General features: G+C 40.7%; 1 protein-coding gene and 1 long non-coding RNA gene across 14 annotated transcripts in view; both read right to left on the reverse strand.

Moving 5' to 3' along the window:
* LOC309627583 (uncharacterized protein) overlaps window positions 1–27,670 on the reverse strand; it is a 52,667-nt gene that overhangs the window by 10,216 nt on the left and 14,781 nt on the right. The gene's annotated exons all lie outside the window — the stretch shown is intronic.
* LOC309627627 lies at window positions 1,317–10,916 on the reverse strand. Its single transcript, XR_014243869.1, has 2 exons — window positions 4,941–10,916; window positions 1,317–4,618 (listed from the first exon to the last, which is right to left on the reverse strand). It is a non-coding gene; the product is annotated as an uncharacterized lncRNA (long non-coding RNA).

Genomic DNA, 27,670 nt, shown 5'->3' on the forward strand with positions numbered 1-27,670 from the left:
CCGTGGTGCACACGTTGGTAAGGTGGAGGGAGGCTGTGTCACTGCAGTCCTATACCACTGCCCACAGAGTGGACCCCACTTGTGCTTTCACTTAACACAGAAAGCCTCATCCACCACTCAGAGGCAGACTTCCCACTCCTCAGTCCCCCTCTTCACGAGTCTCAGAACAACTGCTCCTTGCCCCGGCCTGCGGACATCCATGGTGTGTAGCAGGATAGGGCTCTCCTTCCCTTTGCCTGCTTTGTCCTCCCACCCTCATCTCTAAAACGGAGGGGGGTCTTTTATCATAACAAGCATCAAAGGTATCTATGGGAAGTGATTAATAGTAGCAGTAGAAGAGGTTGTCCTGTGAGTGTGCTTCTCTAAAGAGCCCAGAGCCCCAAGAAGACACTCAGGAAGGACTGTAAAAGTCTGCCAAGATCCCACGATGGAACCTACCTGTTGGGGGTACCTGCTAGTTGGGAGCAGCTTCCCCAACACAAGGGCAGGATAAGAGTAGGAGACTAGAGAAAAAGAGATTTCCAGGTACCTTCCTGAGGCTGATTCAATTTGGCCTGAAATGAATCCAAAAGAAATGAGAAAAAGATTTTGTACCATGCTCTGGCCTCAAAATGTGTTATTGACCATGATTAGTAACACTGGGTCCTTAAGTACCTGTATACCTTTCCAGATACTGTGAACCATACAAATTGGGTTACAGGTTTCTGCTTAGATGGGATGTCTCTTAAAGTACCCATGCATGTGCTGGGGATGAGGTCCATACTCTATGGAAGTTTCCAGGCCCTAAGAAGCTATGTTGTAGCTAGTCAGGGCTTGAGTCAGTCCTAGTGATCCTGGCAACCCTTAATGGCTCCAAAATATCCATGTTCCTTTGACACCTCTTCTCCCTTGCTCCTGCTTCAAGTACAGATATAACACCATGTTCATTTCTAGAAGATACAAACTGGGCTTCCTTGGAATTGCCTCTGATTTATATATTTTATCACCCCTAAAACCCTCAAGACCAGAATTAGAAAATCTATGAGGGCTTCCCTGGTGGCGCTGTGGTTAGGGATCTGCCTGCCAATGCAGGGGACACGGGTTTGAGCCCAGGTCTGGGAAGATCCCACATGCCGCGGAGCAGCTGGGCCTGTGAGCCACGATTACTGAGCCTGCACATCTGGAGCCTGTGCTCCGCAACAAGAGAGGCCGCGATAGTGAGAGGCCCGCGCACCGCGATGAAGAGTGGCCCCCACTTGCCACAACTAGAGAAAGCCCTCGCACAGAAACAAAGACCCAACACAGCCATAAATAAATTAATTAATTAATTAAAAAAAAAAAAAAAGAAAATCTATGAGAATGTTCACTACTGTAGGAGAGAAAAGTGAGTTGTTCTACCTCAGGGAGTCATCTAAAGTTAATCAACAGTTATTGTAACATTCCAACAACAGGGTTTGCTCTCCACACCCTCACCTCTTTCCCCATTCCATCCCCAAAAGCCCCCTAACTTGGGCAGTTATGCAATGCTTACAAAATGAGATATGCTTCAGGAAATAAGTAAAATGCATGTGATAAGCTGCTTAAATCTGAGGAAACATGTAGAAATACCAGTGAGTCAGAAGGAGGGAAGGAAGGAAGGAAATCTAAGGAAGAAATCTTTTTGAGGGGTATGTGGGAGATCATCCTATGTGGGTAGCCTTTGAAATCCAGAATTCGCCACTAAGAACAATTCTACGGAGACAACACAACCACCACCACAATTCTAGACACTGTCCTTAGCTTCAAATGTCTTAAAACACAACAGAAGATACCCAAGTCTGTCCAATATTAAAAAAGAAAAATGTTAAGTGACAGATGTGGTCATGGCCAAACACTATTTCTTTAATTTAGACTCTTTCCAGTAAGTCAGCAGGAACATTGGAGAAAGTCGGTGTGACTGTGGCTGGCCCTAGACTTGCTCAGTATAATGCTATGTAGCAAAGTAAAAAGTCTGAGCATCATAGAGATCAATACAGCCTTTGTTCAGCATAACTTGAATAATGACAGTGGTGAAACTGTCACCACTAATGGCAGGTCTGCAAAGCTTCTGTGTCAGCTGATAATGATCAGAGCTGTGGGCTTGCAGAAGCACGGACACACACACGAGGCTGAAACTGGACTGCCCCAAGAGAAAAAGGTATTAGAAAAAAGTAGAATTTTTTGTCACGCATGCTCCCTTAATGAAATGACAACTTGTGAGCTCTAATGACACAACTAGGGCCTGCATTCCCAGATCTAGTGATCCAAGCTGTCCTCCACGCACATGCAGACACCATAGTTCAGTCTGGCAATGAACAGACTTGGGTCCCAGTTCAGTATACTTGACCCTATACTATACTGTACAGTGCTGTATTTCCAGTCCAGTGGACTTGGACACATATCTTGGCTTCGTTTCTTGCTAGCTGGGGGACCTTGGACACCACTGGTTGCCTACCGAGCACCTCATCCCTCTTTCTTCCTTGTCAATAGAATCCTGACTCTAGTCAGGTATCTGCCTCTTTCCCATGTACCCCATTCAACTTAAGAGGAGACTTTTGGGGAAGTGGGTCCCTGTTGATCTAAAAGTCATTCAGAGACTATGACAATTTTTTTTTTGTACAGGAGGGGGCATATGACCTAAATTGACATAATCTAATTGAAGAAGTGGATTATTAGTCAGTGTCCAAAAAAGAAAACAAAACCCCTGTAGGTATTTAAAATAGGGAAATTTAATACAGGGAATTGGTTACAAGGCTATTGAATGGGTAGGAGGAGGAAAAGAAGAAGGTAAAGTAGCACAAGATTATAGCCCCATGAGCTAGAGGAGCAAAAGGGAAAGTAGAATTACAAAGAGCACATGATCACTGCTGCCCAGAGCCTGGGATCACTGTTGCCATAATTTACATCCAAGACTTCCCCTGGAAATTGCAAGCCTTTAATAGACTCCAGAATTCCAAAATATTGTATCAGACAGATTCTGCTAGTACAATTGTTGTCTAGGTGGGAAGACAGATTCCTACTGCTTTCTAATCCACCACCTTCCCAGAATCCTTCTCTTTTTATTTTTAATTGTGGTGAAATACACTTAAGAGTTACCATCTTAACCATTTAAGTGTACAGTCAGTGATATTAAATACATTCATAATGTTGTGCAACCATCTCCACCATCAATCTCTAGAACTTTTTCATCTTGCAAAATTAAAACTCTGTACCTATTAAAAAGTAACTCCCCATTTCCCTTTCTCCACAGCTCCTGGCAACCACCATTCTACTTTCTGACTCTCTGAAATTGACTATTCTAGGTAACTTATATAAGTGGAATCATACAGTATTTGTCCTTTTGTGACCGGCTTATTTCACTTACATAATTTCCTCAAGGTTCATCCCTACTATAACAGGTGTCAGAATTTCTTTTCTTTGTAAGACTGAATAGTATTCTGTAATGGTTAATTTCATGTATTAACTTTACCAGGCCACAGGGTGTCCAGACGTTTGGTCAAACATTATTCTGAGTGTATCTGTGAAGATGTTTCTGATGAGAATAGCATTTGAATCAGTACACTGAGAAAAGCAGGTTGCCCTCCCTCGTGTGGGTGGGACCAATCCAATCAGTTGGAAGACTGAAAACAGGCTGACCCTCCCACAAGTAAGAGGCCGGAATGCCTTCAAGCTGGGACATCAGTTTTTTTCCCTGCCTTCAGACTTGAACTGAAACTGGGTCTTCTTTGTCCTTGAGCTGCTGCTTTTCAAACTGGAACTACACCTTCATCTCTTCTGGGTTTCCAGCTCACTGACTGCGGACATTGGAACTTCTCAGCCACCATAATTACATGAGCCAATTCATTATAGCAAATCACATCTATCAAAAAAAATCATATCTATCTATCTCTATATCTAGCTCAAAGTCCTATTTGTTCTGTTTCTCTGGAGATCCTTGACTAATACATATGCCATTGTATGTATATACCACTCTTATAAATATGTTTTATTTTGAGTAAAAAAAGAGCTATACCATATGATCTAAAACATTTAAATAATCTACTTTGACTATAGGTTATAGGAAGGCATATATATATGCCTCCTGAAGAACTTTTTAGTCAACCCAGTATTTCCTGAGAAGTTTAAAAATTTTTAATGCAGCAAGTCACACTGCCATTTAGTATATGTGAAAAATATCTCTCCTCAGGGTTTTCTATATTTAGAGATGCCAATTCCACTGTGGTTAAGGTATAGGCCTGGTATTATTGCCTCTGTGATATGTCATATTAGCAGGCCCGTTGTCATAAATACGGGTTGGAATCTACAACAGAAACTCTTGCTGAGAGACTAATGCCCCCACTAGGAAATATACCTGGATATTCCTTTTGTAACCATCACCATAAACCAGCCAACAAATGACCAAATGACTGCTTAACCAAGCCTCCCTCTGCCTTTTGCATCAGCTGTGAATCAATCCAAGGAATCTTCTAACCCTCCCCATGGAAATCGTTACTTCAGACTGGAGGCTGCTGGCTTAGGACAGGCAAAGCCTCTGTATCGCTTCACTCATACATGCTTTCTTTTAACTTAAGGGAGCTGAGCACCTAAACACCAAGATGATTGGCATCCGGGAGACAGCAACCTTTTTTTTTTTTTTTTTAAATTAATTAATTGATTTATTTTTGGCTGTGTTGGGTGTTCGTTTCTGTGCGAGGGCTTTCTCTACTTGCGGAGAGCGGGGGCCACTCTTCATCGCGGTGCGTGGGCCTCTCACTATCGCGGCCTCTCTTGTTGCGGAGCACAGGACAGGCTCCAGACGCGCAGGCTCAGCAGTTGTGGCTCACGGGCCCAGCCGCTCCGCAGCACGTGGGATCCTCCCAGACCAGGGCTCGAACCCGTGTCCCCTGCATTGGCAGGCAGATTCTCAACCACTGGGCCACCAGGGAAGGCCGGGAGACAGCAACCTTTAAAGCACCTTTTCAAGAATTCAGAAGTTACGGATTATAACTTCAGCAATATAGAGATTGTCCTATCATTCTCTATGACCTGTGAAACCCTGTAAAAAGAGAATGTTCAGGGTGTGTGTGAATCTGGTGGTACTAGAATATTAATACCTTCACGAGGTTTTCTTTTGCTCTGTTGCGGATACCGTTGGTTGAGCTAAGTGACGCGATAACCGCAGTTACTCAATAATGAAAATGAAGATTTGTGACATCTGAAGGAAATGCATATTCCTGCCAGCTGTTGCACACCTGGCTCTTCTGCGTGCCCTTCCTAATCATGATCTCTTCATGTGGTGTACGGCTGAGCTGGTGGGCTCTGATTGTCACTAGACACCACCAAGAATTTTGCTTCTCCATCCACCCCAGCTGGTGGTTGAGCTGTTTCTCACCTATGAGAAGAGACGAATACACAACTCATTACACAAAACTCAGAACCTGCTACCAACATATTTTTAGGCTCTTCGTATTTTCTTCTATCTTGTGTATTTCGTTGGATGAAAAATAAAGTCTGTTGCAAGAAGAAAACAGCCATTTATCGGTTTCATCGTTTTGTTGATGCCTTAGTCATACTTGCCAGTATGATTTTTCCTCCTCCTTTTCCACATTTCTTCAGCTTTTCTGTTGTTGTGGAAAGAACACTGGTGGGAAACAGAAGGCCTGGGTTCTAACCATCCCATGCTAGCATAGCCATGTAACATTGGGCATGTCTTTCACTTCTCTATGCTTCTGCTTCCTAAATTAGGGGATTGAACATAATTATCTCCATGTCCCTTCTGGCTGCAAAATTCAAATGACTTATCATTTTTACTGCCAAAACCAGGGAGTGGTAGAAGAGTGAGATTATCTGGGTGAATTGCTCCCAGCTGCCACGATGATGGGGTAGGCTTGGAACCCAGGGCGCCTTCTTTCAGGAAAGCAGTTTCCTCTGGGAAGGGCCTCTGACACGTTAACAGAAGGGGTTAGTGAACCACTGCTCACCCCCCACCATGACACTTTTCCTTTTAACTTTAAGGAAGCAGGGTTTTTCACATGTAACCAACATATCAGTGGCTCCCGAGAGCAACCACTTTTTCACTATGTGCAAATCACGAAGCAGGACTCAGTACAACATGGATTCCTTCAAAAGAGAAAACCACGCTACAGAGCATCACTGAACAACATAGAACTTACTGAAGGAAGAATTTAGACCACAGAGCTAACAAATATGCACTGGACATTTCTGTTGCTCCCAAAGCCCTGGTTGGCTGTTTGGGCAACTTCAGCTGTGCCTTCCTTTTAACCCTTTCTTCCCCAAAGTCATTATTTTCCCTCCTTTGCTTTCTTTGTTAGGCAGGAAACCTGAGCACCAACCTGAGCTAGCTTCTACCTGTAGGTTCATCAGATTCTCTTTTAAATGAAATTTCTGCCCACAGGAATTCTCCTATCAGTTGCCAAGAAGATATTTTCCCCTGAGTATTACACATAACTCTTTTTTTTTAGGTTATTTAGATTTATTAAGTATTTGTTCACATTTTCTTTACATCAGAATATTATTAAGAGTTTTTTTACATTTTCAATTGAAAATGCAAAAAAGCCCAAAATTAAGATTCATCATATTTGTTTAATTTTTATCACTAGCAATTTGATTATTAACAATTGTCCATTCCTGGATCTTCTCGCTTTTTTTTTTTTTTTAATAAATTTATTTTTGGCTGCGTTGGGTCTTCGTTGTGGTGTGTGGGCTTCTCACTGCAGTGGCTTCTCTTGTTGCGGAGCACGGGCTCTAGGCGCGCGGGCTTCAGTAGTTGTGGTTCACGGGCTCTAGAGCGTAGGCTCAGTAGTTGTGGCGCACGGGCTTAGTTGCTCCGCGGCATGTGGGATCTTCCCGGACCAGGGCTCGAACCTGTGTCCCCTGCATTGGCAGGCGGATTCTTAACCACTGTGCCACCAGGGAAGCCCTAATATTTTTTTTTATTGGAGTTATAATTGCTTTACAATGTTGTGTTAGTTTCTGCTGTAGAACAAAGTGAATCAGCTGTATGTATACATATATCCCCATATACCCTCCCTCTTGAGCCTCCCTCCCACTCATCTAGGTCATCACAGAGCACCAAGCTGAGCTCCCTGTGCTATACAGCAGCTTCCCACTAGTTATCTATTTTACACATGGTAATGTATATATGTCAGTGCTACTCTCTCAATTCGTCCCATCCTCCCCTTCCCCCGCCCCATGTCCACAAGACCGTTCTCTACACCTGCGTCTCTTTTCCTGCCCTACAAATAGATTCATCAGTACCATTTTTCTCAGCCATAAAAAGGAATGAACTTGGGTCATTTGTAGTGATGTGGGTGAACCTAGAGTCTGTCACACAGAGTGAAGTAAGTCAGAAAGAGAAAAACAAATCTCGTATATTAACGCATATATATATGGAATCTAGAAAAATGGTACACATAACTCTTCAACCTCTCTGATCAAGCCCAAATCATTTCCAAATAAGAAAGAATGTGAGGGAAAGACTACTGTGTTAAGAAGACCTCCCAGGTAGGCTGCTGAGGACAGGACTTCATGCCAGTGCAATTGCAGGCACTGTTTTTTATTCTCTTTCAGATTAGAGTGAGTAAAACTCCATTGTACAGGCTTAAAAATGAAGCTTTCTAAATCCCCAGCACCCTAAGAAAAAGGCTTTATGAGTTTTTATCTAATGTTGAGCAAAAATTGATCTCATCTTAAAGATTATTTAGTACTAAAGAGTATTGAGTGTTTTTGTTATCAAGCAGTTGACAGTCCATTATTTCATATTGTCTTTAACATCACCATAATCATTTTATGACAGTATTATAAAGCTAGTATATTTGGTGTGCTATTTGGTGTTCCTGCTTTTCTAGTGAGGTTTACTCTGCCACAGAAATAACGGGACAACATTTGCTCTCAACGTCAGCACAAGCAGCATATTAATTTAAAGGACAATAGTTTGCCCATCAAACTATTGATGATCATGTTTGTAAAACATTTCATGCATAATGGCAGTGTGTTTCTAAAACTAGTCTACACACTGTGATTTTTTTTTTAAACACCATGAAATTAAATAGTGAAATAAGCCTTGCAAAGATGTCAAAATTTTACTCTCCAGTTACTGGAATATATAAGGGATAAAATAATCCTGTGTTTTGTAAGTGAACTATTGAATGAAAAACACTCTTTTTCCAAAGCTTTTCTAAAGGAAAGTAAACACACCAACTGTTTAAACTTATTGCTGTAGATACAACTTTGTCAAAATGTAATACTAATCTGTATATCTAGCATGTTTTAAAAGCACATAGAATTGAGCATTGCTTCATTGTAGAGTATGGTGATTAAGTCCCTGGGTTCTAGAGCCAGGCTGCTTGAATTAAGAAGTCTTCACTTCCCTGACCAGCATGTGACCTCAACTCTGTGACTTAATTGACTCATCTGTAAAATGGAGGTATAAAACGATACCCTCAACGTTGGGTTGTGGTGAAAATTAAATGTAGTAATACATATAAAGAGCTTAGAACATTGCCCGAACATGGTAAGTGCCCAATAAGAGTTAACTCTCATTCTCATTATTATTTCACAAGTCAGGATGTTAACAACGCAATGACAGTGCCAATCTGTGATTACATAAACCAGCTGTAGAATTCATTTCCTACCTCACTAATCACACCTACCACTCTCCAGATCATGTTTGTGCTATTACATTTATAGTTTTTCTCTTTTTTTTTTTGCTATGTACAGTGCTTTTTATTTTTTGAATTTTATTTTATTTTTTATACAGCAGGTTCTTATATGTTATCCATTTTATACATCTTAGTGTATATATGTCAATCCCAATCTCCCAATCCCACCACCACCAGCCCCCTGCCACTTTCCCCCCGTGGTGTCCATACGTTTGTTCTCTACATCTGTGTCTCTATTTCTGCCCTGCAAACCGGTTCATCTGTACCATTTTTCTAGGTATAGTTTTTTCTAATGTTTAAATTTTTGATACATCTAGAATTTAATTTTTGGTGAGGTGTGATTCTACCCTTATTTTTTTCCATATGACTACCGTGTTTTCCCCAAACCATTTGTTCAATGAATAACTCATTTTCCTACTACATTTCTTTATCTATTCACTCTCCTACAACCTTAGACCAAATCTTCAAACTAGGTTTCAATTATGCCTGAGGGTACATGAAGACTTTCTAAAGGGCACATGAGAGTGGTTAGTTTTATGCTTATGTACAGATCTTCAACTTCCACGTACTTTTTCCTAAAATCATTTGCCTAAGAAGATGCCAATCACCAAGGGTCTCTCTCTTTCTCTCCCTCTATTTTTAAAAATAGACTATTTTTTACAGCAGTTTCAGATACACAGAAAAATTGAGTAGAAAGTACTGTTCCATACACCCTCTGCCTCTACACACGTGCAGCCTGCCCCACTATCAACATCCTCCACAAGAGTGCTACCTTTGTTTTTTGTTTGTTCGGTTTTATATTTCTTTATTTGGTTGTGCCGGGTCTTAGTTGCAGGAGGCAGGCTCCTCAGTTGTGGCATGTGAACTCTTAGTTGCGACATGTGGGATCTAGTTCCCTGACCAGGGATCGAAACCAGACCCCCTGCATTGGGAGCACAGAGTCTTATCCACTGCGCCACAAGGGAAGTCCCAGAGTGCTACCTTTGTTACAACTGATGAATCTGCAGGGACATATTATTACCCAAAGTCCATAGTTTACATTAGAGTTCACTCTTGGTGGTATACGTTCTATGGATTTTGACCAAAGTATAATGACATGTATCCACCATTATAATATCATACAGAATAGTTTCACTGCCCTAAAAATCCTCTGTGCTCTGCCTGTCTATTCCTCTCTCTCCCACTTATTCTCTGGCAACCACTGATCTTTTTACTGTCTCCACAGTTTTGCCTTCTCCAGAATGTCATATAGTTGGAATCATACAGCATGTAGCCTTTTCAGATGGGCTTCTTTCACTTATCAATATGTCAAGGGTCTCTTCTCATACTCTTCTTTCCAAATTTCCTCCCATTTTAGCAAGAAAATCATCTCTCTTACCTAGTCTTAATCTTAATACTGTACTTTGCCAAATGAATAATCCTGTAAACAATTCCTTTAATCAAGGCACCATAACATATCCTCCCCCATCCATCTCATTAAGAGATACATTTCCAATAAATTTTACTTTTTGGGTGACAAGGAACATACCCTTGTCTGCTGAAAGGCTTCAGTGGCTCTGTCTCCCTGCCACATCAGGCAGCCTAGCAACGGGCCAGCTCAAAAATATGGTGCGGCAGCTTCTAGCTGATATCAGCCTCACTAAGCTCCAACTACGACTCTTTTCTAAGAAAGTCATCCCACCTCTAGGAAGCCACTGTTGTTACATAGTTAAACAAATGCTTCCTGTCTCTTCTCAATGCCCTAGGTTTACATAAGTGAGCTCCTGGGCCTAACCACCTCTCACGGTGGGATGAGAACTTGGGAAATCCTGTGTGCTCTTCTGCTGACTCTTAGATGTAAAACTTTCCATTAAGCCTTGCCTTACGCCCTCTCTGTGTATTGTTTGGGGGTATTAGTGCCAACCAGTGGTCATATAATAATTGTTTATCAGAATTCATAGTTTATGATGTTCTAATCAAATGCATATTACTGGTATTTATGATAAGTCAACCCAAAAGAAATTGTTGTACACATATGTTCATAGGATATATATTTGAGGTGAAGAAGCATGACAAGAATGCCAATAAAAGATGGTCGACATAAAAGCCTATTACATTAGGATAAAAATCTACGGGAGAAGTGGAATAGAAATGGAAGTTGGAGAAAAAGAGACAAGATGAAATTTCTGACAGAAAGGAGCTTGTTTGTTAGCGTTTTAAATGGATGGCAATGGGTTCCAATCACTGTGGTACTTTTATTTCCACTGAAGAGGGATAGCTTTTTTTAAAAATATAGATATTTGCAGCATGCCATAAACAACATCCTTCACTACTACTTAAACTTATAATGAAAAATTTTAATATCAATTTAAAATGTTTCAGGGGAATAGAGTTTTGCAAGAAGCTTTTAGGGGGACTGTAATCAAAAATATCCTAAAAAGAATCCTAGACTGCTTATTTTCTTACATCCCGACCCCCTCCTCCTCCAACCTCACACTCAGTTGGAATTATTCAGGCGCTTTGAGGGGTGTGCGTGTGTGCATGTGTGTTTAGGGGTGCCAGGTACAAAGGTTCTGTAATTTGAGCCCAACTATCCTAAGAGTTGCTCAGTAAATGTTTCTTGAGATCAACTGAATGGAAAATAAGATATTAATAATTTAAAACGAAGGCAAAATAGGATACAAAGATAAGATCCTTTCTCTGTCTCTGCTTTCATAAATTTGCTGTGATAGTGGATTACAGGTGGTCTGCACTCCAGAGAACATGGTCCTTGGCTTTATCCTGCCAAATATTCTTCTTTTTTCCAATCAGCAACTGTTATGAAGGCTGAGAACCTCGCGGCCTGAAGTGTTTTCTGTGGATTAGCGGTGTTGGCATCACCTGGAAGCCTTTTAGAAATTAAGACACCCAGGCCTGACTCCAGGCTTTTGAACCAGAAGCAGCAGTTTCACAATATCACCAGGTGATTCCTATGCGCATTAAAGTTGGAGAAGCACTAGATTGGCAGCCCCCAGTCGTCTAGTTAACTCATGGGTGACAGCCATACCTAGTGAGGTTCCAGTTCTAAATGTACCTAAAGGTATTCTTGGCTGTTCCATGACTACCATCATCATTAACCGTACTAATGATATATACCGATAAACCAACTAACAGGGCACTTCTGCATACATTATCTAATTTGATCCCAACTACATTCTTCAATTTAGAACAAAGTACTTTCTGCAAAGTGCACAAATTCAGTTCCATCAATGTGAAGAGACAAGTAGAGTTTCCTGAATTGTTTTCAAAGATGAACACACTCTTAAGTCCAGAGAGTCATTTGGAATTATTTTCAGATTTAATAATGTCAATACTCTTCACTCAAATATATTTTGTTGTTATATTCCAGAATATTTTAGGAAAAAAACATAAAAAGTAGTGATTTAGAGTGGGTTGGTTTTACTATTGTATCATAAAAATCTAGGTCTGGTAAGCTGGGACGAAGTGAGAGAGTGGCATGGACATATATACACTACCAAATGTAAAATAGATAGCTAGTGGGAAGCAGCCGCATAGCACAGGGAGATCAGCTCAGTGCTTTGTGACCACCTAGAGGGGTGGGAGGGAGACACAAGAGGGAGGAGATATGGGAATATATGTATATGTATTGTTGATTCACTTTGTTATAAAGCAGAATCTAACACACCATTGTAAAGCAATTATACTCCAATAAAGATGTTAAAAAAAAAAATCTAGGTCTGGAAAGCATGTTAATAAAACTATGTTGAGAGAGGTCAAACAGCTTGTCCAAGAGAGATTCACAATCAAAAACACCTAAGAGGCAACTAATAAATCAACAAAAGGATTTTAAAGGTCTAATTGCACATGTACTGTCTCAGGTACTAAGTAAAGAAATAAAAACACTTGGTATTAACACTATATATCTGTATCATCCACACTTCAACCCTTATGCATTAGATAGAATACCAAATCATAAAACATTCATCATCACCTTTAAGGAGTTTTTATTTTCTGCATAAGAAGAGACTGAATTCAGAGATTAAAAAAAGTAGAAAACAATCACAGGGCAGAATATGGAAAAGAGCTTTACAATTTAATATTGTATGTATCAAAGTGATATAAACAAGCAGACTGAGGTGGGATTAGTAAGATAAAATGGTGATCAACATTTATTTCAAGGTTTTCTAGTTCATTTCTTTTGGACCCACTGCTTGTTATTAGGCTGCCAAGAAGGAAGGTCTGCAGGTGGGTGGGATGAACAAAAAGGCAGAAGGATCAAACATGCACCAAGGAGTGGTGGGAAATGAGCCATGGGGAAGATGCCTGCAGTCAGGAGGCAGTTCTACATGGAAGGTCAAGATCTGTATTAAGTGCACCACAGATAAGCAATCAATAGACCAAATACTAATATTTCATTCCTCCTACCAGGAGGTCACTCACTCATATTTAAACGTGTTATTTTCAAGGGATTATATCTGGTAAATTGGACTCCTTAGTCTGCTTTGGCAAGCCTGGTGGAGTCCTGGGGTTCTAACACTGTGTCTCCTTGTAACGCAAGAAGCCCTCTTCTGGGCCAGAAGTCACAAAAGAGCCTTGCAGTTCTAATGGGTTACTTCTTGTGCCAAGACTGCCCTGTCATAGACATGCTAGGAGCCCTGTACATGTCTCTAAACCTCTTGTGTGGAGTCAGAGTGAGCCCATGAGCAAAACCCATCTTGGCTTCATTGGAAGTTCATCACTGAGTATCAGCTCCTCACACACAACAACCTTACCTTATATATGGAACTCACTTAACACAGATTGTGACCCCTCACCTCCCCACAGACACACATAAAATAGCCACTAACATGCCACATCTCTGAGGGCATCTTCTCCATTGCTTAGTTCCCACCCCTCCTTGGAAATTGGCTTGTGTTCTTCCCTTTGCCTCTTTGTTCTAACCACCCACCCACAGTCGTCCTCTTTTGGCAGCTCAAAAGGACCTGGCACTCTTGATGTAACTACCGACGGCACTCTGCTTCACCAGATCGGGTTCTGACACCATGCTCTGCTGCCAAGGGCCCTGCCTCCCTCCAGCTGTTCCCCTATTTTTTCCTCAGCAGTGTGACGCCCACAGGAAGGAGTGGGGGAGAACTCAACCCGCAGCATCCCTGCTTCTATTCCTGGGCTCTGCTGAAAGCTCTTAAGTACCCGACACAACTATGAGTTACTGAGCATAGGGCTTTTACAGAGTTTGGGCTAATCAAATGAGCACAATTTGCTCTGTACTTTGGGACAGAATGAATCTTGTTAATTGGTGTCAAGAGTCTTGAGCCAAAATAGACATCATAGCCTGAGGGGAGTGGTCACAGTGTGGAACCACCTACTTCCGGTCCACAGGACTGCTTTTTAAGAGTTCAGGTGCTTCCATGTCCTGGCTATAGTAAATAGAGCTGCAATGAACATTTTGGTACATGACTCTGTCATACAGAGTGAAGTAAGTCAGAAAGAGAAAAACAAATACCGTATGCTAACACATATACATGGAATCTACAAAAAACAAAAAATGGTCATGAAGAACCTAGGGGCAAGACGGGAATAAAGACACAGACCTACTAGAGAATAGACTTCAGGATATGGGGAGGGGGAAGTGTAAGCTGGGACAAAGTGAGAGAGTGGCATGGACATATATACACTACCAAATGTAAAACAGATAGCTAGTGGGAAGCAGCTGCATAGCACAGGGAGATCAGCTTGGTGCTTTGTGACCACCTAGAGGGGTGGGATAGGGAGGGTGGGATAGGGAGGGTGGGAGGGAGGGAGACGCAAGAGGGAAGAGATATGGGGACATATGTATATGTAGAACTGATTTACTTTGTTATAAAGCAGAAACTAACACACCATTGTAAAGCAAATATACTCCAATAAAGATGTTAAAAAAATAATTAAAAAAAAAAAGAAATTTTAGAAAAAAAAAAAAAAAAAGAGTTCAGGTGGATGTGAGCTAGATACTGGAGCCTGCCCAGGCATAGGTTGCTACGCAGACCTTGTACTTGTCCCTGACTTTTATCTATGGCACACACAGCATCTGTCAAATTAGGGGGAAAATATCCCACCACTCTATAACACGTTCACAGGCTTAAGTCTTTATATAATTCTTTCCAGTGCTTATTGCTATGGATTTATTTTCACACAAAGTTAATCAACTAGCTTGTAGTTCCTTCAGGGTAAAGTTGAAAGTATTGCCATTTAAAACCACTTCATGAAAATATACACCGATCCCATTCTCTGTGAAAATCAGAGTTTCAAACTGCCTTCTCAAAACCTGATTACCAAAATATTGACTAATCTCTTGTAGAAAAATAGAATGAACTGAGAAGCTTGTGAAATACATTTTGGATGGCTAAATATGTTGTGGGGTTTTTTGAATTCTGTAATATTTCCCAATTCTGAACAAATTTCTTTATGCATCTTAAAGCAATAGCCTGGCTGAATGGTGCTTGGTGCTTTGCCTCACCTCAACTGGCTTTGGTATCCTCCATATTATTGTTTATGATGAAAACACCATCTGTCCTTCTTGAGAAGGTTTTGAAACTATTTTGAAGGAGGGTAGTTTCACTGAAATTTTACTTAATTTATACAATATTGGCAAAGGTTCTGTAAAATAATCTTAACAGTTTCCTCATAACAAGGACATATGGCTATTTAAAATAAAATGACATTTTCTAATTTAAAGAATATATTTGTTTATTAAGTCTATCATAATCAGGTTGGTAGTACTTTTACGCAAAATATGGTTAATAATCTATCTTGTTAGACATAGTGAACACTCACATTACCAAAGAGGAGAAAGCCTCAGATTAATAGATGTCTGACTTCTGGCAAGTTACCTTATTTATCTAAGCATCAAAATCCTCATCTACTTAGCGTTGTTGGGAAAATTCAAGGCATGGAGTTGCTTTGAACAGTGCCTGGAGGACAGTGGGAATGCAAAGGTAACTGAAGATTACTTTTCCCAGGTAGCACAATGGCTGTTGGTAAATATGCTTCCACCTCCATCCTATTCTTGCTCTTCTCTCATTTATATAGCATTTACTAAGTACCTGCCATGTCTCAGGCTTAGGTGCTAAGGATAGAGAAGTGAATGAAACAGACTCTTCAGATGGAGCTGAGTAAGAGACACAGCCAGGCAAACAGACCACTTTAAATGTATGCCTTGGAGGAGACCTTCAAGATGGCTGAGGAGTGAGACGTGGAGATCGCCTTCCTCCCCACAAATACATCAGAAATACATCTACATGTGGAACAACTCCTACAGAACACCCACTGAACACTGGCAGAAGACCTCAGGCCTCCCAAAAGGCAAGAAACTTCCCACATACCTGGGTAGGGCAAAAGAAAAAACAGAGACAAAGGAATAGGGATGGGACCTGCACCAGTGGGAGGGAGCTGTGAAGAAGGAAAGGTTTCCACACACTAGGAAGCCCCTTCGCGGGCAGAGACTGCGGGTGGCGGAGGGGGGAGCTTCGGGGCCATGGAGGAGAGCGCAGCAATGGGGGTGCGGAGGGCAAAGTGGAGAGATTCCCGCACAGAGGATCGGTGCTGACCAGCACTCACCAGCCCGAGAGGCTTGTCTGTTCACCCGCCGGGGTGGGTGGGGGCTGGGAGCTGAGGCTCGGGCTTCGGAGGTCAGATACCAGGGAGAAGACTAGGGTTGGCGGCGTGAACACAGCCTGAAGGGGTTAGTGCGCCACGGCTAGCCGGGAGGGAGTCCAGGAAAAAGTCTTCAAAAAGTCTTTGAGCTGCCGAAGAGATAAGAGACTATTGTTTTGGGGTGCATGAGGAGAGGGGATTCAGAGCACCGCCTACATGAGCTCCAGAGATGGGCGCAAGCCGCAGCTATCAGCGCAGACCCCAGAGATGGGCATGAGACGCTAAGGCTGCTGCTGCCGCCACCAAGAAGCCAGTGTGCAAGCACAGGTCACTATCCACACCTCCCCTTCCGGGAGCCTGTGCAGCCCGCCACTGCCAGGGTCCCGTGATCCAGGGACAACTTCTCCGGGAGAACACATGGCACGCCTCAGGCTGGTGCAACGTCACGCTGGCCTCTGCCGCCGCAGGCTCGCCCCGCATCTGTACCCCTCCCTCCCCCCGGCCTGAGTGAGCCAGAGCCCCCTAATCAGCTGCTACTTTAACCCCGTCCTGTCTGGGTGGGGAACAGATGCCCTCTGGCGACCTACACGCAGAGGCGGGTCCAATCCAAAGCTGAGCCCCAGGAGCTGTGCGACAAAGAAGAGAAAGGGAAGTTTCTCCCAGCAGCCTCGGGAGCAGTGGAGTAAATCTCCACAATCAACCTGATGTACCCTGCATCTGTGGAATACCTGAATAGACAAAGAATCATCCCAAAATTGAGGCAGTGGACTTTGGGAGCAATGATATATATATATTTTTTTCCTTTTTCTCTTTTTGTGAGTGTGTATGTGCATGCTTCTTTGTGTGATTTTGTCTGGATAGCTCTGCTTTTACCATTTGTCCTAGCGTTCTTTTTTTTTTCTTTTTTTTTTTTTAGTATAGATTTTAGTGCTTGTTATCATTGGTGGATTTGTTTTTTGGTTTGGTTGCTCTCTTCTTTCTTTCCTTTTCTTTTTTTTATTACTTTTTTTTTTTAGTTTTAATAATTATTTTTTATTTTAATAAGTTTATTTTATTTTTCTCTCTTTCATTTTTTCTCCCTTTTCTTCTCAGCCGTGTGGATGACAGGGTCTTGGTGCTCTGGCTGGGTGTCAGGCCTGTGCCTCTGAGGTGGGAGAGCCGAGTTCAGGACATTGGTCCACCAGAGACCTCACGACTCCATGTAATATTAAATGGCGAAAGCTCTCCCAGAGATCTCCATCTCAACACTAAGACCCAGCTCCACTCAACGACCAGCAAGCTACAGTCCTGGAAACCCTATGCCAAACAACTAGCAAGACAGGAACACAGCCCCACCCAATAGCAGACAGCCTCCCTAAAATCATAATAAGGTCACAGACACCCCAAAACACACCATTGGACGTGGTCCTGCCCACCAGAAAGACAAGATGTAGCCTCATCCTCCAGAACACAGGCACTAGTCCCCTCCACCAGGAAGCCTACACAACCCACTGAACCAACCTTAGCCACTGGGTGCAGGCACCAAAAACAACGGGAATTTCGAACCTGCAGGCAGCGAAAAGGAGACCCCAAACACAGTAAGTTAAGCCAAATGAAAAAACAGAGAAACACACAGCAGATGAAGGAGCAAGGTAAAAACCCACCAGAGCAAACAAATGAAGAGGAAATAGGCAGTCTACCTGAAAAAGAATTCAGAGTAATGATAGTAAAGATGATCCAAAATCTTGGAAATAGATTGGAGAAAATACAAGAAACGTTTAACAAGGACCTAGAAGAACTAAAGAGCAAACAGACAATGATGAACAACACAATAAATGAGATTAAAAATTCTCTAGAAGGAATCAATAGCAGAATAACTGAGGCAGAAGAACAGATAAGTGACCTGGAAGATAAAATAGTGGAAGTAACAACCGCAGAGCAGAATAAAGAAAAAAGGATGAAAAGAATTGAGGACGGTCTCAGAGACCTCTGGGACAACATTAAATGCACCAACATTCAAATTATAGGGTTCCCAGAAGAAGAAGAGAAAAAGAAAGGGACTGAGAAAATATTTGAAGAGATTATAGTTGAAAACTTCCCTAATATGGGAAAGGAAATAGTTAATCAAGTCCTGGAAACACAGAGACCCATACCGGATAAATCCAAGGAGAAACACGCCAAGACACATATTAATCAAACTATCAAAAGTTAAATACAAAGGGACTTACCTGGTGGCGCAGTGGTTAAGAATCCGCCTGCCAATGCAGGAGACATGGGTTCGAGCCCTGGTATGGGAAGATCCCACATGCCGTGGAGCAACTAAGCCCATGTGCCACAACTACTGAGCCTGCGCTCTAGAGCCCATGAGCCACAATTACTGAGCCTGGTGCCACAACTACTGAAGCCCGTGCGCCTAGAGCCCGTGCTCCGCAACAAGAGAAGCCACCACAATGAGAAGCCCATGCACTGCAATGAAGAGCATCTCCTGCCCGCCGCTTGCCGCAACTAGAGAAAGCCTGTGTGCAGCAACAAAGACCCAATGCAGCCAAAAATAAAGAAGTTAATAATTAATTAATTAATTTAAAAAACTAAATACAAAGAAAAAATATTGAAAGCAACAAGGGAAAAACAACAAATAACATATAAGGGAATCCCCATAAGGTTAACAGCTGATCTTTCAGCAGAAACTGCAAGCCAGAAGGGACTGGCAGGACATATTTAAAGTGATGAAAGGGAAAAACCTACAACCAAGATTGCTATCCCCAGCAAGGATCTCATTCAGATTTGATGGAGAAATTAAAACCTTTACAGACAATCAAAAGCTAAGAGAATTCAGCACCACCAAACCAGCTTTATAAAAAATGCTAAAGGAACTTCTCTAGGCATGAAACACAAGAGAAGGAAAAGACCTACAACAACAAACCCAAAAACAATTAAGAAAATGGTAATAGGAACATACATGTCGATAATTACCTTAAATGTAAATGGGTTAAATGCTCCCACCAAAAGACACAGACTGGCTGAATGGATACAAAAACAAGACCCATATATATGTTGTCTACAAGAGACCCACTTCAGACCTAGGGACACATACAGACTGAAAGTGAGGGGATGGAAAAAGATATTCCATGCAAATGGAAATCAAAAGAAAGCTGGAGTAGCAATTCTCATATCAGACAAAATAGACTTTAAAATACAGACTGTTAAAAGAAACAAAGAAAGACATTACATAATATCAAGGGATCAATCCAAGAAGAAGATATAACAATTGTAAACATTTATGCACCCAAAATAGGAGCACCTCAGTACATAAGGCAAATGCTAACAGCCATAAATGGGGAAATCGACAGTAACACAATCATAGTAGGGGACTTTAAAACCCCACTTTCACCAATGGACAGATCATCCAAAATGAAAATAAATAAGGAAACACAAGGTTTAAATGACACATTAAACAAGATGTACCTAATTGATATTTATAAGACATTCCATCCAAAAACAACAGAATACACTTTCTTCTCAAGTAGTCATGGAACATTCTCTAGGGTAGATCATATCTCGGGTCACAAATTAAGCCTTGGTAAATTTAAGAAAATTGACATCGTATCAAGTATCTTTCCTGACCACAACGCTATGAGACTAGATGTCAACTACAGGAAAAAATCTGTAAAAAATACAAATACATGGAGGCTAGACAATACACTACTTAATAACCAAGAGATCACTGAAGAAATCATAGAGGAAATCAGAAAATACCTAGAAACAAATGACAATGAAAACACCACAACCCAAAACCTATGGGATGCAGCAAAAGCAGTTCTAAGAGGGAAGTTTATAGCAATACAATCCTACCTTAAGAAACAAGAAACATCTCAAATAAACAAGCTAACCTTCCACCTAAAGCAATTAGAGAAACAAGAACAAAAATACCCGAAAGTTAGCAGAAGGAAAGAAATCATAAAGATCAGATCAGAAATAAATGAAAAAGAAATGAAGGAAACAATAGCAAAGATCAATAAAACTAAAAGCTGGTTCTTTGAGAAGATAAACAAAATTGATAAATCATTAGCCAGACTCATCAAGAAAAAAAGGGAGAAGACTCAAATCAATAAAATTAGAAATGAAAAAGGAGAAGTAACCACTGACACTGCAGAAATACAAAGGATCATGAGAGATTACTACAAGCAACTATATGCCAATAAAATGGACAACCTGGAAGAAATGGACACATTCTTAGAAAAGCACAACCTTCGGAGACTGAACCAGGAAGAAATAGAAAATATAAACAGACCAATCACAAGCACTGAAATTGAAACTGTGATTAAAAATCCTCCAACAAACAAAAGCCCAGGACCAGATGACTTCACAGGAGAATTCTATCAAACATTTAGAGAAGTGCTAACACCTGTCCTTCTCAAACTCTTCCAAAATATAGCAGAGGGAGGAACACTCCCAAACTCATTCTACAAGGCCACCATCACCCAGATTCCAAAACGAGACAAAGATGTCACAAAGAAAGAAAACTACAGGCCAATATCACTGATGAACATAGATGCAAAAATCCTCAACAAAATACTAGCAAACAGAATCCAACAGCACATTAAAAATATCATAGGGGCTTCCCTGGTGGCACAGTGGTTGAGAATCTGCCTGCTAATGCAGGGGACACAGGTTCGAGCCCTGGTCTGGGAAGATCCCACATGCCGCGGAGCAACTGGGCCCATGAGCCACAACTACTGAGCTTGTGCGTCTGGAGCCTGTGCTCCACAACAAGAGAGGCCACGATAGTGAGAGGCCCGTGCACCGCGATGAAGAGTGGCCCCCTCTTGCTACAACTAGAGAAAGCCCTAGCACAGAAACGAAGACCCAACATAGCAATCAATCAATCAATAAATAAATAAATCTTAAAAAAAAAATCATACACCATCATCAAGTGGGGTTTATCCCAGGAAAGCAAGGATTCTTCAATATATGCAAATCAATCATGTGATACACCACATTAACAAATTGAAGGAGAAAAACCATATGATCATCTCAATAGATGCAGAAAAAGCTTTTGACAGAATTCAATACCCATTTATGATAAAAACCCTCCAGAAAGTAGGCATAAAGGGAACTTACCTCAATTTAATAAAGGCCATAAACGACAAACCCACAGCCAACATTGTTCTCAATGGTGAAAAACTGAAGCCATTTCCACTAAGATTAGGAACAAGACCAGGTTGCCCACTCTTAGACTATTATTCAACATAGTTTTGGAACTTTTAGCCACAGCAATCAGAGAAGTAAAAGAAAGAAAAGGAATCCAAATTGGAAAAGGAGAAGTAAAGCTGTCACTGTTTGCAGATGACATGATACTATACATAGAGAATCCTAAACACGCTACCAGAAAACTACTAGAGCTAATCAATGAATTTGGTAAAGTTGCAGGATACAAAATTAATGCACAGAAATCTCTTGCATTCCTGTACACTAATGGTGAAAAATCTGAAAGAGAAATTAAGGAAACACCCCCATTTACCACTGCAACAAAAAGAATAAAATACATATGAATAAACCTACCTAAGGAGACAAAAGACCTGTATGCAGAAAACTATAAGACACTGGTGAAAGAAATTAAAGATGATACCAACAGATGGAGAGATGTATCATGTTCTTGGATTGGAAGAATCAACATTATGAAAATGACTATACTACCCAAAGCAATCTACAGATTCAATGCAATCCCTATCAAACTACCAATGGCATTTTTCACAGAACTAGAACAAAAAATTACACAATTTGTATGGAAACACAAAAAACCCAGTATAGCCAAAGCAATCTTGAGAAAGAAAAACAGAGCTGGAGGAATCAGGCTCCCTGACTTCAGACTATACTACAAAGCTACAGTAATCACGACAGTATGCCACTAGCATAAAAACAGAAATATAGATCAATGGAACACTATAGAAAGCCCAGAGATAAACCCATGCACATATGTTCACCTTATTTTTGATAAAGGAGGCAAGAATATACAATGGAGAAAAGACAGCTTCTTTTTAAGTGGTGCTGGGAAAACTGGACAGCTACATGTAAAAGAATGAAATTAGAACACTCCCTAACACCATACACAAAAATAAACTCAAAATGGATTAAAGACCTAAATGTAAGGCCAGACACTATAAAATTCTTAGAGGAAAACATAGGCAGAACACTCTATGACATAAATCACAGCAAGATCTTTTTTGACTCACCTCCTAGAGAAATGGAAATAAAAACAAAGATAAAAAAATGGGACCTAATGAAACTTAAAAGCTTTTGCACAACAAAGGAAACCATAAACAAGACGAAAAGACAACCCTCAGAATGGGAGAGAACATTTGCAAATGAAGCAACTGACAAAGGAGTAATCTCCAAAATTTACAAGCAGCTCATGCAGCTCAATATCAAAAAAACGAACAACCCAATCCAAAAATGGGCAGAAGACCTAAATAGACATTTCTCCAAAGAAGATATACAGATAGCCAACAAACACATGAAAGAATGCTGAACATCACTAATCATTAGAGAAACGCAAATCAAAACTACAATGAGGTATCACCTCACACCAGTCAGAATGACCATCATCAAAAAACCTACAATCAATCAATGCTGGAGAGGTTGTGGAGAAATGGGAACCCTCTTGCACTGTTGGTGGGAATGTAAATTGATACAGCCACTATGGAGAACAGTATGGAGGTTCCTTAAAAAAATAAAAATAGAACTACCATACGACCCAGCAATCCCACTACTGGGCATATACCCTGAGAAAACCATAATTCAAAAAGAGTCATGTACCAAAATGTTCATTGCAGCTCTATTTACAATAGCCAGGACATGGAAGCAACCAAAGTGTCCATCATCGGATGAATGGATAAAGAAGATGTGGCACATATATACAATGGAATATTACTCAGCCATAAAAAGAAATGAAATGGAGGTATTTGTAATGAGGTGGATGGAGTTAGAGTCTGTCATACAGAGTGAAGTAAGTCAGAAAGAGAAAAACAAATACAGTATGCTAACACATATATATGGAATCTAAGGAAAAAAAAAAAAAAGGACATGAAGAACGTAGTGGCAAGATGGGAATAAAGACACAGACCTACTAAAGAATGGACTTGAGGATATGGGGAGGGGGAGGGGTGAGATGTGACAGGGTGAGAGAGTGTCATGGACATATATACACTACCAAACGTAAAACAGATAGCTAGTGGGAAGCAGCCGCATAGCACAGGGAGATCAGCTCGGTGCTTTGTGACCACCTAGAGGGGTGGGATAGGGAGGGTGGGAGGGAGACGCAAGAGGGAGGAGATATGGGGATATATGTATATGTATAGCTGATTCACTTTGTTATACAGCAGAAATTAACACACCATTGTAAAGCAATCATACTCCAATAAAGATGTTTTTTAAAAAAAAATGTATGCCTTGAATGCTCTAGGAGCACAGAGAGGGGACTCAGCTAGTCTGGGTTTTCAGGAAAGACTTCTTCCTTTCTCTGAGCTGAAAAGTGAAGAATGGTTAGAAGTTGGTCAGAAAGAAAACGTGGGGCAAAGTACTCAGGCAGAGAGAACCCCTATTCAAATGCCTAGAGGTGAGAGAGAATTTGGTGCCTTTGAGTAACTGAAAATAATTCAATAAAGTTGAAGATTAGATAAAGACAGAAGTGTTCACAGATGGGACTGGGGAAATAGACAAGGACTGAATTATAAAAGGCATTGTAAACCACGGTGTAGAGTTTGGAATTTATCTTAAAAGCAATGGGAAGTCATGGAAGGGTTGTTATGGAAAACAGCGAGGTTAGATTTGTGTTTAGGAAGCATCATACATAATGTGGAAAATGAACTCAAAGAAAAAAGACTGGAGACTGAGAGGCTAAGCTGGTGGCTGATAACAGTAATTTAGGCAAGAGATAGCGGCCTGAATTTCAGTGATGATGATAGGATCAGAGAAAACAAATGGGTTAGGTGTTTAAGCAGGTGGCCTCAACTGGACTTGGTGATTTATAAGAGGTGGGTGTGGCTGGAAAGGAGACGAGAATGCCACCCTGGCTTACTGGCTACTGGGGTGTTGCCATTCTCTAGAGGGAATATAAGGAAGAACAAGCTTGGGAAGAAAGATAATGAGTTCAGTTGTGGACATAATGAATTTCAAATGTCCATAGAACATCTAGAGGCATTCAGAGTCCAGAAGAGGTCAGGGCTGGTACAATACATTTGGGAGTAATCAGCAGATAGCTGGTCATTGAAACCATGGAAGTGGAAAACTGGGGAGAGTATATAAAAAGAGACATTTTCTGGGACAGAATCCCATGAAACATTGACACTTAAGAGATGAACTGAGGAAGAGGAATACCCAAAAGGGATTGAAAAGGAATGGCCAAACAGGTAGAAAAATCAGGTGAATTAGAAGTCACGAAAGATAAAAAAGCATTTCAAGAAAGTCACCAAAGTCATGGGAAACAAGTATCTCAAGAAGACAAATGACATCAAATGCTACCAAAAAGCCAAGTAAGAGATTTCAGTTTTCACTGGTTTTAACAGCAAGGAGGTGTAAATCAATCTAAATGTCACATAAACACACACACACACACACACACACAGACTTACATGCATATACACATACTCACACACACTTTAAATCCTCAAATAATAGGTTATGTTCTTCTAAGATCCACCAAGTCTGCTCTGTCTTGTTTTCCTTCTCTTCCCACTCCCATCCTTTGTAGTGGCACTGCAACTTACCTGAAGCCCTCATTAGACCAAAAGGTAAAAGAGGAAAGGGGAGCGGTGGGCAACTTAATGTTTGGTGACCAAGATTTAATCCATTTCAATGGTACCTGGATTCCAGCTGTTGTATGGAAATGGAAGCCACTTATTATCATTTTAAATGTAAACTGTAGAAATGAAATGCTGACTTGACCAACTGAAGTTATGAATTTTAATTCTCATCTCCTAACAACTCAATTGACCTTTGGAAAATTTAAGAAGGGAGACTACGGACTATACATTTTAACATTTCAGAGCTTTTACTACTAGCTTTTGCTCTAGACAATACCATCTATAGACAGCAAACAAAAGTATGCAGAGCTGAATTTCTTTGCTATATTTAGATGATCAGAAATTATTAAGGAAAACGTGCAGTTGAAAAGGTTTACTGCAAAGAAAATGACTGACCTATTTTTGAAGTCAATTATAACTCAAAAATTCAAATGTATAAAAGTTCTAATTGGTCAAGGGTTTCAATGTATAAAAATTTTATATTTTCTTTTTTTTAACTCCTTTAAAGCATATGGTTTAGTTAAAAGAAATAGGATTTATTTAGACAGCAGAAAAATGTCAGATTATATGACTCATATCCTACCTAAATTTCTCTGTTCCTGCTGGAAAATTTCCTCTAACAGATGAGTAATCTTATTTTATGCTGGATCAGCCCCACAGTTTGATATAGCTATGGGTTTGAAATAGGAGTGAGTTGCTAGTTGTATGATTCAAGTCCTCTTTGAGTACAATATCGTTATCTCATTACTTTAATAAAAAATTGAAATTATATAGAAAATTTCTAACAGTCTTCATCACCAATGATGTATACCAGTAATGTAAACCAGATTTTCATCCTGAAGAGAGCTAGAAGTTCCCCAAGTTCCAAAAAAAATGCAAAAAAGCAAATATGTAAATTATGAGCTTGACACTGATTGCAAGCAAAATTCTAAAATAGGTTCTCAAACAGATGGTCTGTGAGCATTTAGAAATGTAAGAGGTGACCATCAGGAGTCAGCATGGGCTCAGTACAAACAAATTTTGCCAGGTAATCCAATGTCCTATCAAAATAGGGTTATTAGGCTAATGGGCTTGCAAAGCTGATGTAATATACACAAGAGAACCTTAAAAAGTAAAAATAATTGAACCGTTCAGCCATAATAGAGTATGCAGGTATTCTATTTACTATGATATAATTTATTATGACTTTTGACAAATATTTATTGAGCACTTACTTTGCATCTTGTACTATGCTAAGTGCTTATACACCACTTCTATTAATACAGTTCTACCTATGAGGTAGAAACTGTTATTATCAAGAGGCAGTGGAGTGTACAGCTTAAGTGCACAGACTTGGAGCCAGACAGCATTCTTTCAAATCCTGACTCTGGGGACTTCCCTGGTGGTGCAGTGTTAGAGAATCCGCCTGCCAATGCAGGGGACGCGGGTTCGATCCCTGGGCCGGGAAGATCCCACACGCCACTGAGCAACTAAGCCCGTGCCCCACAACTACTGAGCCTGTGCTCTAGAGCCTGTGAGCCACAACTACTGAGCCCGTGTGCCACAACTACTGAGTCCATGTGCTGCAACTACTGAAGCCTGCACACCTAGAGCCCGTGCTCTGCAACAAGAGAAGCCACCACAACGAGAAGCTTGCGTCCTGCAACGAAGAGTAGCCCCTGCTCGCCACAACTAGAGAGAGCCCATGTGTAGCAATGAAGACCCAACACAGCCAAAATTAATTTTAAAAAAACAAAAAACAAAAACCTGACTCTGTCACTTAAATGGCTGTGTGACCTTGAAAAGTCACTTGATCTCTGCCTCATGCTGATCATCGGTAAAATGGGGATGATGATAATAATAATAATAGTAACTCCCTTCAAAAGGGGCTGTGAAGATTAAATGAACTAATGTATGTGAACATCTAAGTAAAGTATCTGGCACATAATAAATGCTATGAGTATCAGCTAACAGCTCCATTTTGAGAAGTAAGATGTGTCCAAGACACTACAGTTTCCCAAGCCAGGATCTAAACCCAACACTGAAGCCAAAGCCCATGCCCTAAACCACTATAAAATTTACATTTTTAAAATGTGTGACATTCTTAGATGATTTCAAAGAATCCTTGATATCTACTCACTTCTTTATACCTTTGTTTTAACAATGTACCTTACACCTAAGTTGTTTGGGAAGCTACTTCTGGGCTCGTGTTCTGAAACTTTCCTAGAAGCCAGAAAAGCTACTTAGGAAATTGGGTTTGCAAATTTGAAGGCTATAGCCTTCATATTTTAACAGGCATATGGTTATACCTCTGGAGAGTGACATGTGCTGACCTCATTTAATAAAGAATAAATACTGTATGGAATATTACTCAGCCATAAAAAAAGAATGAAATAGTGACATTTGCAGCAACATGGATGGACCTAGAGATTATCATACTAAGAGAAGTAAGTCAGAAAGAGAAAGACAAATACCATATGACATCACTTACATGTGGAATCTAAAATACAACACAAATGAACATATCTATGAAACAGAAACAGACTCACAGACATAGAGAACAGACTTGTGGTTGCCAAAGTGGTTGGGGTGGGGGAGGGAAGGATTGGGAGTTTGGGATTAGTAGATGTAAACTATTATATA

Source organism: Balaenoptera borealis, assembly GCF_965194805.1.
Source record: "Balaenoptera borealis genome assembly, chromosome: 4".
Taxonomy (NCBI): Eukaryota; Metazoa; Chordata; class Mammalia; order Artiodactyla; family Balaenopteridae; genus Balaenoptera; species Balaenoptera borealis.